The sequence below is a fragment of the Corvus moneduloides genome, chromosome 3 (assembly GCF_009650955.1).
Source record: "Corvus moneduloides isolate bCorMon1 chromosome 3, bCorMon1.pri, whole genome shotgun sequence".
Classification (NCBI taxonomy): domain Eukaryota; kingdom Metazoa; phylum Chordata; class Aves; order Passeriformes; family Corvidae; genus Corvus; species Corvus moneduloides.
This window is the reverse complement of record NC_045478.1, coordinates 85,249,402-85,262,585: the sequence shown is the minus strand read 5'-3', so window position 1 is coordinate 85,262,585 and position 13,184 is coordinate 85,249,402. Positions and strand designations below refer to the sequence as shown.

Here is a 13,184-nt window from a genome sequence, read left to right as displayed (position 1 = left end):
TGTTTTGGAGACGACAATGTTTCCAACTTGTCTAGGCTATAAAACCAGACTTTGACTGAAAACATGTAAATTCTTCTATAGAAAGAAATTTGCAGTTAAATAAGTGTAAACACAATTTGACACCTTTTTAAGTGTGTTTGTCAGCACGAGTCTGCATTTCAACTGTAACTACCAAACTGTGTTTTAAATATGGACTGTTCTTCTGATCAGAGCCAAAAGGAGACAAGAGGGAGGAAAGTGAATCCTACAGGCACACAAACTTCCCAGCAATTGTCCTTCATAAGGTTCATTGTAAGTCAGAACTGTTGCATGTTACGTGTTCAATAGGTTTAGAAATAAGTACTCTTTTATTATATATTCCATATTTTCTTGTATTTTGCCAGTGCACATGTGATGGACACAGCCCATCAGCATGAGCATTTCAGAGACTGACAGAAGTTCACTGTAGATGTGCTTAAAACGTCTACAGCTTTTGTGGAAGGAAAGCATCCACTTTGCAAGCAAGTACATGATAAGAGAATTGAAAGCAAGTACCAAGCTTGCTGCTGTGGTCCCAGCTGCATTCACAGGTAAATCAGTATCAGCTTTTGTAGAAAGTGCTCTGCAAACACCGAGGTGGAGCATATTTCGAAAGCGGTGTATAGAGGACCTACAGATCTGTCAAAATGTCCTTTCCAATGCTAGAGATATGTGTGAATGAAGGCTTCTTAATACGAAAGTGGTGAGAGAAGTATCTTATTTTCACATTTTGGGGGGTGGGAAGTATGGTAGTGGCAAATGAAGCAACTTCTTTTGGAATAAAAGTAATTCTGATGGCAACAAGAAGCATTCATGTACATGTGGAGGCAAGCGTGGCTGTCAGTAGGTGGAAGTTAGCTGTGCACATCTGGGCAGCATGCACTGACAATCACCAGGGATCAGAGAGGTCATTATAATAGGAATTCCACCTCAGATTAATTTGCTGAGTGTAACTGATGCACAAATATGAGGAAGGAATGGAATTTTAATGCAAAAATTATCCATTAAAATCACAGCGTAAATTTGTGAACATTTGCAGTATGTTATTTGTTATCTTTACTTTTAAGTAAACTTGCACTTCAGCTCAACACATAAACCTCCAAAAGATCTCATAATTTTTTTAATAATAATCCTGTATTTTAAATGGCAGTAGGAAAGTTAAACAAAACATAAGCAGAGGAGATACTGCATGACTCCTATTATATGAATTCTAACATCAATTAAATCAAGCTCAACTACCACATTTGGGGTTTCCAATAAAGAGGAAAGAAAATATCCATTTGGACAAATCTAGTTATTACCCCATTCTTAAAAAAAAGCAAACCAAAACCAAAGCAAATAGAACCACATCCCACAGTTGCCATGATTTTGTGACAAAAACCTGCTTCAAAGCTACTCTAAAAATAGAATGAATTGTCATAAAACACTTTTACTCAGCGAAGAATTCCCGGCTTCCTGAAGCATGCAAATGCCAGTTAACTTCAAATGTCCCCAAGTCTCCTAATACAATATTGTATAAAAATCTCCCTTCCCCTGGCACACCGCTGCTCCTCCCTGCCTGGGTTGTGCACATAAGTTGAGAATGGGTCTGATGGAGGCCCTGGTTTAGATTATTTGTATCTTTTCATCAGGCTTCTAGAAAGAGTCTTGTTTCTATGACCGTACCCAGGGTTGTAGTAGTAGACAAAAGGAGAAAAAAACCCAGCACACAAGTCAGGAAAAGCTAGGGTCGACAAAAGTCTTCCTTCTTCCTTACTCACCTTTTCCATACTGAGTTTTATTATACCCCAAGATTGGCTTCCTTTCCAAATATAAAAATACAGGACAAACACTAGGATGCCTTGCGTGACTGAGGCTCAAAAAATACTGTCAAACCAACAGTCTGGGAAATAGCCAAACAAATGTCAGTTCTCCCAGTTTTGTTTCTTATAATTGAACCCAAACTATAAAAAGCTTGTACTAGTAACAAAATTCAATCTGCTAGAATAAAACCCTTCCTTGGAGCAAAAAACCTATCTTTTCTCCATCTCTCAAATTAATCTTTGCCAAGAAAGTATACATAGCCCAAAAGTTAAACAAGATATTTTTGTTCCTAGCTACCCACAAAAGAACATCCTTCAATATTGTTTTGGAAATACTGCAGCACAAGTAAGATAGAGTGTAAATCATAGAAAGAATATTTCCTGTAGCCTTTAAAACATTCTAAAGCAGCCTGAGTGAAAGCAAAGCCCTTTACTGTTGCTTAATGCCAAGTGAGTATTCCTGTCCAAGAAACCAATTTATGATAAAGATCTCACAAAAAAAAAAAAGTTCTCTTGTGTTTCAAAGACAGAAAATATTACAATGCTTGCATATATTCTGTTTAAAACAAAACACCCAATAACTGCTAACAGGACTTCATGACCCACTGGGAAGGTAACAGCTTTGGGCCATGTTCAGATTCCAATTGCCCAAGTGACTTTAAAGTGGAAAAGAAATTTTGGGGCAAAGGAAGGAGAGTCATGAGAGAACAGTGAGCAGGGTACAAAGGCGTTTAATAACTAAGGGCCTCAAAAAGAAGATCCTTTATTTTAGTCTACTATGAGAAAAATGTGGGAAATGAAGAGAGCCTGCATTTTCTCCCCTCTTCACCCAGCCAGGTTGTCTGAAGGAGCTCTTGAAGACAGAGGAAATGGTTCAAAAGTCCTTTTGTGGAGGACCTTGATCTCCTGACATGTATCAGATTGCACACTGGCTCAGCTTATTAACACACAAGCAAACCCATGTTTGCGCTGAAGTCAGTAGTCAATTTCCCACTTAATTCCCTGACATTATCAAAGGTACTTCAGGAGTTTATCTCAAGATATTTGGTAGACACAGAAGGTTTCCATTCAGACTCTGTAAATTCTTGCTTCTCGTCTGAGCATTTGTTCTCAGAACTGGCTTAGTAGATACACATATCTCCCCTTTGATAATGAAGACTTATGAAATGCCACTGGAACATTCTCATTTCTGGCCTTTGCTTATGTGGAAGTCTGAATCATCATCAGTCTGAGGCAAGGAAATACCATGTGAGTAAATAGCTGCACTGGATCCATAGAAAGAATGAGGTCAAAGGGTTGACATACCTTTTAATAGTTTAGAAAGTGCATGCACATTATTATGCCATTGTTTTTCAGCTGAGGTAGTTACAGAGACAAAAGCAAAAAAACCCAAAACACAAACACAGAAGAAAAACCCCAACAACCTCTGGATAAAAGAAGTTATTGCTGAAATTACATTATTTTTCCAATTTATGCAAGCTGATCAAGAGTGGATAGACCTTCATTTGTTACAAGTGGAGAAATAAGAAAATGAAGATAGACACAGTGTCTCCTCTACTTTATGTAACAGCCACTTGATGTTTTTAATAGTGTCATCTAAACAAGCAATAAAGTGATCAAAGTTCCAGTCTTTAAAAGTGATCAGTATAGAAACAACATTAATGACACAGGGATTCTTCAAATAAATGTCCAGAAATTACAAGTTTAGTAAACACAGATGCTCTAAGTTAAGTGCTCTGGTGCTAGTACACTTGGAAGCTGGACAGCTGAGACATCATTTAGAAAAGTATTCATAGCTAGATTCCAGACATTTTGAAATGCAATCTGTCCTGTACTTACATTTGTATCCAAACATTGCTAACAGTGATTTTAAAAAGATGTATAAACTATGTAAGATTGAGTAGATTCAAATGGAAATTGCTCAGAACCCCATAAAGAAATTACCGTGTTAGAGACTCTCTTTCATTGTCTTGTAGTGAACTACATTTTATGTAAAATAGCACATTTCTTTTCCTGATTCTTGAAGTGGGGTGTCAGGAAAGGCACAACTTATGCAGGCAATGCAAATATTGATAATCTTGTATTTTAAAGGAAACAAAAATTTTTCCCTTAGGAGGAGAGAAAGCAGGAAACCGTGACATAAAGTGGAAAGCATGTAACATGGGTTAGATGAACTAATCTGATCAAAATAAAGTTCCCAGAAGCTCTAACTAACATAATTTTCAAGAGTATTGTGCTGATTTCTTTGGGTTAACAATGCTTATTCATTTTGGGCCTGAGATTATCAATTAACTTTGAGGGACTGACTCCTGATTAACTCAGCTGTGAGACTACAATCCATCTCTCTATACTTCTAGTTATGCCTCTGAGTACTGATGGCATCTAAATGTGAAGAGAAATAGGAAGCTACTATTAAATTAGTTTGACAAATGATAGTATAATAGAGTCCATAACTATTCAAAAAACCCTACCAATATTCCTATGAAGAATAATACTTTTTTCAGATGACATATGTGTTGTGACATCTAGTGTCAGGAGACTTTGAAACATAACCACAGCTGAACACATCTGAAATAAGTATCATGTCAGTTATGTCTTCTGAAGAAAAATATACCGGTGAGACAGCTCTGAAATTGTTTCTGCAAAATATCAAACATTGTTAGCCTAATCCAGCAAAATCTTCAGGGATGGAATTAAAAATAAATAATAAATAGTAAATTATTAAGGTCACTGAAATCAATGGGGCTGGTCTAATAATGGGCAGCAAGGTCAGCACCTTGCAGTTTGATGTCCCCAATGAGAACAATAAATGCCAAAGTCAATGTTCACTTTCTAATCCAACCACTCTTTGCTTTGTTTTCTTCTATAGTAGAGCTGAAGGACACTATAGGTGTCCATGATACTTGTAAGCAACACAGCTTTTCTTTGTCACTGCTTTCAACTCCAAGAAACCTGAGAAATTACATTTGCTGCCCTAGAAATTCTCTGCAATCACAGCCACTTTCCAATACCAGCCCATTTTTCTGAATGTAATGTATTAAAGTATCCAGTGTGAGTAGCTGCCTGTATACCTTCATGTGCCTTGCAGCATGAAAAATACGGGGAAGCTGTGCAATCTGAGGATGGAAAATAGCTTGCTCGAATAACTCAATGCCACTTTACTTGCTGTATGTGCTATAACTCAGCTTATATATGTTCTTACCTTTTCTTAATCAACACCTTCACCAACTTCAGCTTGAAATTGAGCCCCAATTGGAAAAAAAGAAAAACAAAAGAATAAACAGACCAGTGACCCGAAACCTGCATGGAAGTGTTGTTTTTAGCAGTAAGGCATACTCAGTCTTCAACCTCAAGACCCAAAAGCCTCTTTTCTCTTGCTGTTCTTCAGGCTCTTCACTGCTTGGTTTCTTGTCCCATCTTGCTCCCTGGACAGATGCCTGGGGAACTGATGAAGACATCATGATGCTTTTCAGCCAGTCCTTTGAACTTGTGTCATAGCTGAGTCATTAGGCTTACAATATCAAGAGCTTGTTTTCATCCATAGAGAAAAGGGCTGAATTTATCCTAAAAGCCTTCTCATAAACACTGCTTGGTAGATTATTTTTCTATTTATCAGGAAAGCAGCATTACAGGACATGATCCCACCACCCTTGAAACTGTAATTTCTTACTACTGTTTATCATAGTACGGCATTTTCATAACCAGTTAGTTCAACACTAGCCATTTAAAAATAGCTGTTCTTCTATTTTCCAGGGGCACAGCTGTCTCACATCAGAAAGGCTATTTTGTGAGAGGTTTCAGTTGCTCTGGCAACAGCCTTTGACGAGTTCTGTCTGTGAGGCTGCAGAGAAGGGAAACTCCTCAGAGGAGAGGTCCATCCCTTCCCACTGATGCTCTGACTTGGCCATACAAACAGTACCATGTCTCTGAGAGACGTGTAAATGCATATTAAAGAGGAGGACATTCCCCTGACTGTCACTGAGTACTTCAGGGAAAGGAACTTATGGAATAAATACACTGCCTAAGAGTTAATTGGTTCTGATTCAACCACATGCAATACATGCAGAAACAGAACTGGGTTGTTATGCATGCTCTTGTCTGAAAATGCCACTTTAGAAATGGTGGTAATACAGCTGCCAGGCTCACTATTGTCTTCATATGAATACCATCAGAGCTGAAGGGTACACAGAATGTCAATAATAATCAGATTTTGAAGAGGTAATATCATGCATATTTATTGTTTGCATTTTTTGCTATCAGAAAAGTTAATGTTTCTTGACATTTTCTTTCAATTTTTTTTAGGCAAAATGATAATTATGCATATGTATTACAGTATGTCAGTACAATGTAATTTATTTGCAATTGAGGCAGAAAAATATTTTTTTCTACTAATTACTCTTAGCTTTGGACAGTATCTCTGTAAATTTGCTTCTTCTATCATGATCATGCCACATTAGAGCCCTCCAGACCACTTTTTTTTCTTTGGATTTTGGGTTATCAAAATTGTTTATTTATGGAGCCTCTAGCTACTGAAGTCCAGGGAGCTTCTGAAAAGAGGGCCTTGAGTTAGCCCCTTCAGGTGTATGAGTGCAGTCCCTATGCTTCTAAAAGTATTGCCCAAAGATTAGGTGTAACAATCCTTAAAGACTTTACAAAAGCCAGTTTGGGCTAGGTGACTGTACAAACAAGAGAATTGAGATTCTCTCAATTTTTCATTGTATTTCAGCTGTTGACACAGTCAGGAAGCAGCTATCTTAAGAATATTCGAGCTCTCAGGGCTTAGAACATATCCACAGGATTTTGGTGTCACCTATTAAAGTAAGTATCGAGATTAAAGAACATGAGGTTATCCTTATGCTCTTGTCTAACAGCACTAAGCTGCAAAATTAGTTCTTGGCTGGATGGCAAATTTGGGATCAGGAAAAAAAATCAGGTAATTTAGTAAGGAATCTATGGCTGTCTAATATCTATCAAGGTGACTCTACTTAAACTGTCAATAGCTTTATGACTGAAAGTTAAATGTAGAATGTAAGTAGCTATCATTTATCACTTTGTTTGATGTTGAATAGAAAGAAAATACGATAAATTCGACAGCAATGAGCAAAAATCTGCTTGCCATTTTCAAATCTGCTGCCTACCAGACTGTAGCTCCTGTCCTATATAGTTGCACAGAAGAGTTCATTTGGGATTGATAGCAGTGTGAGCCCACACCAGATGTTACAGCAATCCAGATCTTGCTTCTTAAGTAACGTGATAAAAGGGGCTTTTTCCCTGTTCTAGGATTGTTTTCTTAACTTGCAGTAACATTTTCAAGTTCTTTTTGCTGCTGTCTTTCAATGAATTTTTCTCTTCTGTTTTACTGTGCTTTATGTTTCACAATAAAAATCATGTATCAAACATTCTTAAAAATGGAGGCAGATTCCCCAAAACTGAGACTGGCTTTCAAATAAAATTACAATCTAACAGTATTAATGGATTTATGGTTCTCTTTAAATGTTTCTTGCTATCAGCATTTTAACTCTGCATTTTAAAATTTTAATCCTCAAGACTGGAATGCTTGAAATTTTTGTCACATTTTTTCAGTATGAAAACACCTGCAGTCTTTCGGTATCCTTATTGTAGCATTTGAGAATCTCAGGGAACAGCAGCTATTGCAGGACTGTTGAAAAATTAAGAATTGAAAGCACTGATAATTGTCTTAATTTTATTAGTGCTGAATCCTTACAATTAGATTTCCAACAAGGAGCAAGAGTAGAAGAAGTATAATACGGACATTGTCTCTAAATTTGCATATAAATGAGTGACACATTTACTTTATGATACACATGACTATAAAATCCTAATATAAATAATTCTAGCACTGCTGCTGTATAATCAAAGAAGTAAAGTAAGGAGCAGAAAGGAGGCCCTAACCCTGGGAAAAGATTAGTGCTGACAATGTCTTAGAGCACAGAAGCTATAATCAGTGCTGAAAACTGCTATATCCATTTTACCAGTAGATACCAGGGAGTTTGTTTTATTGATGTTCATAGCTCATCACTGCTTTCAACAGTGAATATGTGACAATTAAAAATCTCAAAGAACATGGCATTTATGGCAGGCGAAAAATGAAGTTTGCTTATTCATTGACTTAATTAGATGTAAATTGAAGGCTCCAACAAAGATTTTGACCCCACCCTGGGCTTCAGAAGCCCAGCTCACAAAGGGTTTTGCAGACTGCTGCTGTGAAAAATCAGGGAAAATGAGCTTCTTTTCAATAGGTTAAGGTCTTGCAAGGCCAGCAAGGATCTAATGAGTTTTTTAGAGGAGTCACTGACAATTGTAATGATACACCATGCTGAATGAAATTGAAGTCCTTCCGAATAAAATCATATGTGAGCTTCTAATTATTGGTACTATATGGATATGAAGGGATGAAATGAAGGATTTATAGAAAACATTGTTATTCCTTTTGTCTAAGGCCATCACAATAAAATCTGAATGTTCTTTTATATAATTTTCATATATTTCTTACAGTTCTGTTTAGTATCTTTAGTCTGATAACTGTTCCAGCAATGTAGAAATGAAACTAGGAGTTGCACAATAGCAGAAGGTTTGTCTGTCTTTCATTGTTAGATTGCATATGCTCATAATGATTCTTTAATTATTCTCATCTTATTCTTACATGTGTACAGGCAGATTAAAACTGTAGAAATTATTATAACACCGACTGAAATATGAAAACAAACCTATGTATGTTGTTTGAATAAATCTTAATGATTATTTAAGTATCATAGCACTGGCTTGAAGTTTTAAGATCATTAGTACTAACTCTTTATAGATAGTCTTACAGAAATTCATAGTGACCGGATGTATACAGAGAATTCAGGTTTGTCAGTAATCCCAGTGAAAAAATAACAAATTCAACTCAAGGCTGTCATTCAGCTCCATTGCTGGTCTCTTTCTCATAGACTACACATTGTCGTCTTCCCTAGGTATTCTTTCTGGACTTTTGCAGCCTTGTTCACCCAGTGTAAGTGGGTGCTATATGTCTGCTCTATCATGTTCCCAGAAAACAGAAACTTCCTCCAACATTATGAACAAACAAAGAAGTGAGTGATGCAGGGAAGGTGAGCAGACCACCTAGGCTCCTTTAAAACCCTCTGGGTCTCACATATTTTGCATTACTTCATTTTTTAGGAATGTTTTTTCATCATGACTGGTGGGCCTGATAACCGATAAAGATAAGAAATTCAAGAACACATACGAATTTACTTACTGTCAGCACTTCCAGGGATGCAAGTTTGAATACAGCTGCATCAGGCTTGTTACTTTTCCTACCCACATCTATATTTTTTTCCTACCAAAGAAGTGGACAACGAGAAACCTATTGGCAGTTTATCAAATGAAACATCTGACTACATGCTTTGTGCCTCTAGCGTATTAAAGCACACGGACATTTAAGTTGTGAAAACTTTGCAGCTCTCTGTTACAACAGAAGAACACAGTAAGGTCTCCTATTACCCAGCAAGTTGGAACTTGGTAGTCCATGTCTTTCCATGACATTGGTTCTTGACAATAATTTTTTGTATCCCTGTGCTGAAGGTAGTAAGAAGTTACGATCAAATCAGCCAAAATATTCTAAATGCAGTTTTTCTGAACAGGAATTCAGTCATGCTGAAAGAATTTTGAGCTTATTTCTCCTCTGATTAAATACTGCAGTTTCCACCATTTTGAAGGAACAGACTACATGAACCTTTGCCACAAACAGATTTGTGGCATAAATTAGCTATTCCATTTTCAGTCTTAAACAAGGAAGCATACTGAGGCATTTTGTGTTCTTTTCCAAAATGCTTTAAGCTTATATTTCAGCTGTATTCTAGTGTGGTTTCAGTCTCCTGCTGCTAATTAGAACAATCTTGGATGCCATCTTAAAAAAAAAAAAAAAAAAAAGGAAAAAATGGAAGAAAGGGTATTTTATGGTTTCCTTTCTGGGTGTAGAATCAAGAGCGTTAAGAGGGAGTGCATTTTTCCATGTGGCTGATAAGACTTCATGATAAGTTGCAGTGAGAAGTAACTAAGTTCAATTCTTTAAAAATCCTAGGTTTGATCCTAAGTTTCTTCATTTAACATTTCTTTCTTCTCTCTTTTCTGTTACTGTTGCATCTAGTAATGATTCTAGAAATGTGAAACACATTGGTATCATCTATCCTAACAAATATAAATACCAATTCTGTTGTAGAATTGATCCTAGAGATCCCGTGTAGTGCATGTAGAATCAAAGAATCACAGAATGTGCTGAGTTGGAAGGGACTCACTAGAATCAAGTCCAGCTCCTGGCCCTGCACAGGACACCCCCAAGGATCATTCCTTGTGCCTGACTGTATTGTCCAGATGCTTTTTGAACTCTGTCAGGCTGGTGCTGTGACCACTTCCCTGGAGAGCTTGTTCAAGGGCCCAACCACCCTCTGGGTGAAGAACCTTTTCCTAATATCCAACCTAAACCTGCCCTGACACAACTTCAGGCCATTCCCTCACGTCCTGTCACTGGTCACCACAGAGAAGAGATCAGCGCCTGCCTCTCCTTTTCCCCTCATGAGGAAGTTGTAACTGCAAGGAGATCTTGCCTCAGTCTCCTCCAGGCTGAACAGACCAAGTAACCTCAGCCATTCCTCATACAGCTTCCCCTCAAGGCCCTTCATCGTCTTTGTTGCCCTCTTTTGGAAACTCTCCAATCACTTTATCTCTTTCTTACTTCTTGGCACCCAACACTGCCCCAGCACTCGAGGTGAGGCTGCCCCAGTGCAGAGCAGAGCGGGACAGTCCCCTCCCTTGCCCGGTGGCAATGCTGTGCCTGAGGCACCCCAGGACACGGTTGGTCCTCCTGGCTGCCAGGGCACTGCTGGCTCCTGGTCAGCTTTCTGTTGACCAGGACCCCCATGTCCCTTTCCACACACTGCTTTCAAGCCTCTTTTTCCCCAGTCTGCACAAAGGTCTGGATGACATGTTTACACTATTTCAGAGCTGCTGATAAATCATTCTGTTAGTCACATAAAGCTACAAATGTTCAATATAAACTTTGCATTGGTAAGATATTAATCTTCTCACAGAATCAATGCTCTCACATGTGGGAGAATGTATTTTGGAAAATACCACGTTATCTGTAAATGGATTAACTCCCCAGTTCCCTAAAAGTATTCCATTAACAGAGTTTAAATGTTTTTCTTTTACTTAATTTTACTGTTTTCTCAAATATTCTAATTTTATCTCTTATTGTTAATTTCCTTCTGCATGTGGAAGTTTTTTTTTCTTTGTAAATATACCATGTCTGCACCACTTCACAAAAAGTTTCCAAACAAGGTTTGTGATTTAGATTTAAGCTACATGAGCCTGCAAATAAGTGTGGATGCATTTAATAGAAAATTTGCTTTCTTTCCTGGAGTATTTAGTGAGTCCTTTGTACTTCACCTTATTCCCTTTAAATGGTTGACTCTGATGTGTTTGCTTTCTCCCAGACAGGCCCACATATGTAGAGAACAGCCAAGCTTCAGTAGCCCTCTTGGGCAGCTGTACATCCTGTTTCTTGTCTCAGGAGCTTGGGGAGAAGCTGGTAGAGGGGCTTACAAAAAGAAGATGTTGCTTGATCTAAAAATATTGCTCATTTTAATTTCCTGAGGCTTCTAGCATCTCATTGAAATGTTAGAGAATCCAAATAAACAGAGACTTAATGGAGTGCTCAGTTCAGCCAAGTAAAACATAACCCTGTAACACTGTTCTTTGGAAGTCTTTTCTGGTGGATAATAGACAAATGAGCACCACCAAAACTTTCACTCTGTCTTTCCTCTCTCTTGCCTCTTTCTCCACTTCCAAACACTAGTTAGGACCTTGCTCAAAGCCCCCACCAGTGTCAGTGCCTCTTTTTGTCAGGTTGTTTGGAAATGAGAGCGGATTCCTTCCCAAGCAGACTAATGGCACACACAACACAGAGCTTTTGGCACTGGGTTTTCACTTGTGCCCAATCCCACATCCCAGTTTTGCTTTAGAAGGTATTAAGGAGCTGCTGGGAACACACTAACGTTCAGCACTGTGGCTGGCCAGCAAATCAAACCAAATGGAGTCATTTATTCAATACTGCAGATATGCTGACCAAAAATAGGCTTAGTGGTCACTTGCATTGTCTTCCCCAAATGCCTCTTGTTACCACTGTGTGGTAATTACTCACTAAAGTGAGTAATAAGCCACATTCATTGTTCTTCTTTGTGTTTGGGAATAAAAATTTTTATGTTGTAAGGCATTATATGTAGATGATTAAAACTGTTCACACCAGCCTGCAGGGCGAATTTCAGTCAGGATGAGTAACTAATTAACTCTGCACTACTCAGAATCTTCAGGAAGTTTCAGGGTATTTTTCCACATTAGAATACACATTTCACATGTGGAAACCTCAGACAGATTGTTGGTTTGCTGATATGAAATACTCTTTCTCAAGTATAATTTTATCTGTATTTGAAGGCAATTTTACACCTCTAAAATGGCACCTCAGGAAGACATGGTGAATGGAGTGGAGAACAGGGTTCTCCCCTCCATCACCAGCAAGCAGTCTACTCTGGCACAGTCTGGATGTGGGACACTGGGTTATCCCTGGTGCTGCATGACTGTACTGACCAGCTGTAGTCACAAGGCTAACCTCTTCTCCTCTTTTCTTCCATTATTTCTTATCAGCCATTCCTGCTATGGCTGTTCTGATACAACATTTTTCCCTGTCTTCTTTCAGACTTCTCAGAGGTACCACCAATATACTGTTCTGGGAACACAAAAGGTGGGGGAGCTGTGGTAGGAGAACAAAGAATGAAAACTAACAAGAAGACAAAAACCCCTCCATACGTTCTCTCTTGCCCAACAAATTTATGCCTCCTAAGTGTGAGGCAGCCATGGCTTTAATGGAATATGGTCCACCAGAAACTGCAAGTTTAGTGCAGTTTTAGGTTTTTTTCTAGTTTAGTTAGGTTGTCTATTTTTTCTGTCTCCCCAGTTAACTCTAATTTAAACAAACCTGTGTGTAGTGTTGTCTCTGGAAACAGCATCAGTTCTGGTGAGTTCCACTAGTGGAAAATAAGAAGCAGGGGTATATGGAAACTTTGATGGTCGAAATGAGAAAGGAGAAGACAAGAATTCATGTTTTTAACAATGTTCCTTTTCCCAAGAACTTGTCAGTAAAGGAGATGTTTGAGAAAAAGTTTCATGCCTTGTTTGTTTTAACAAAGGTGTACTGTACCAGTAGAAGTTCATGCAGTGTTTACAGTGGAGAGAAACTGAAAACGGTCTTGCTCTTCAAACCTAAATACTCTTTAGCATCTTTGCTTATTAAAATTATCCAAGAGTAAG

At 38.1% G+C, this 13,184-nt stretch overlaps 1 long non-coding RNA gene across 3 annotated transcripts in view; it reads right to left on the bottom strand.

Annotated features, from left to right (window-relative positions):
- The window catches only part of LOC116441046, a 66,744-nt gene that overhangs the window by 29,027 nt on the left and 24,533 nt on the right, over positions 1 to 13,184 (bottom strand). The window lies entirely within an intron of this gene.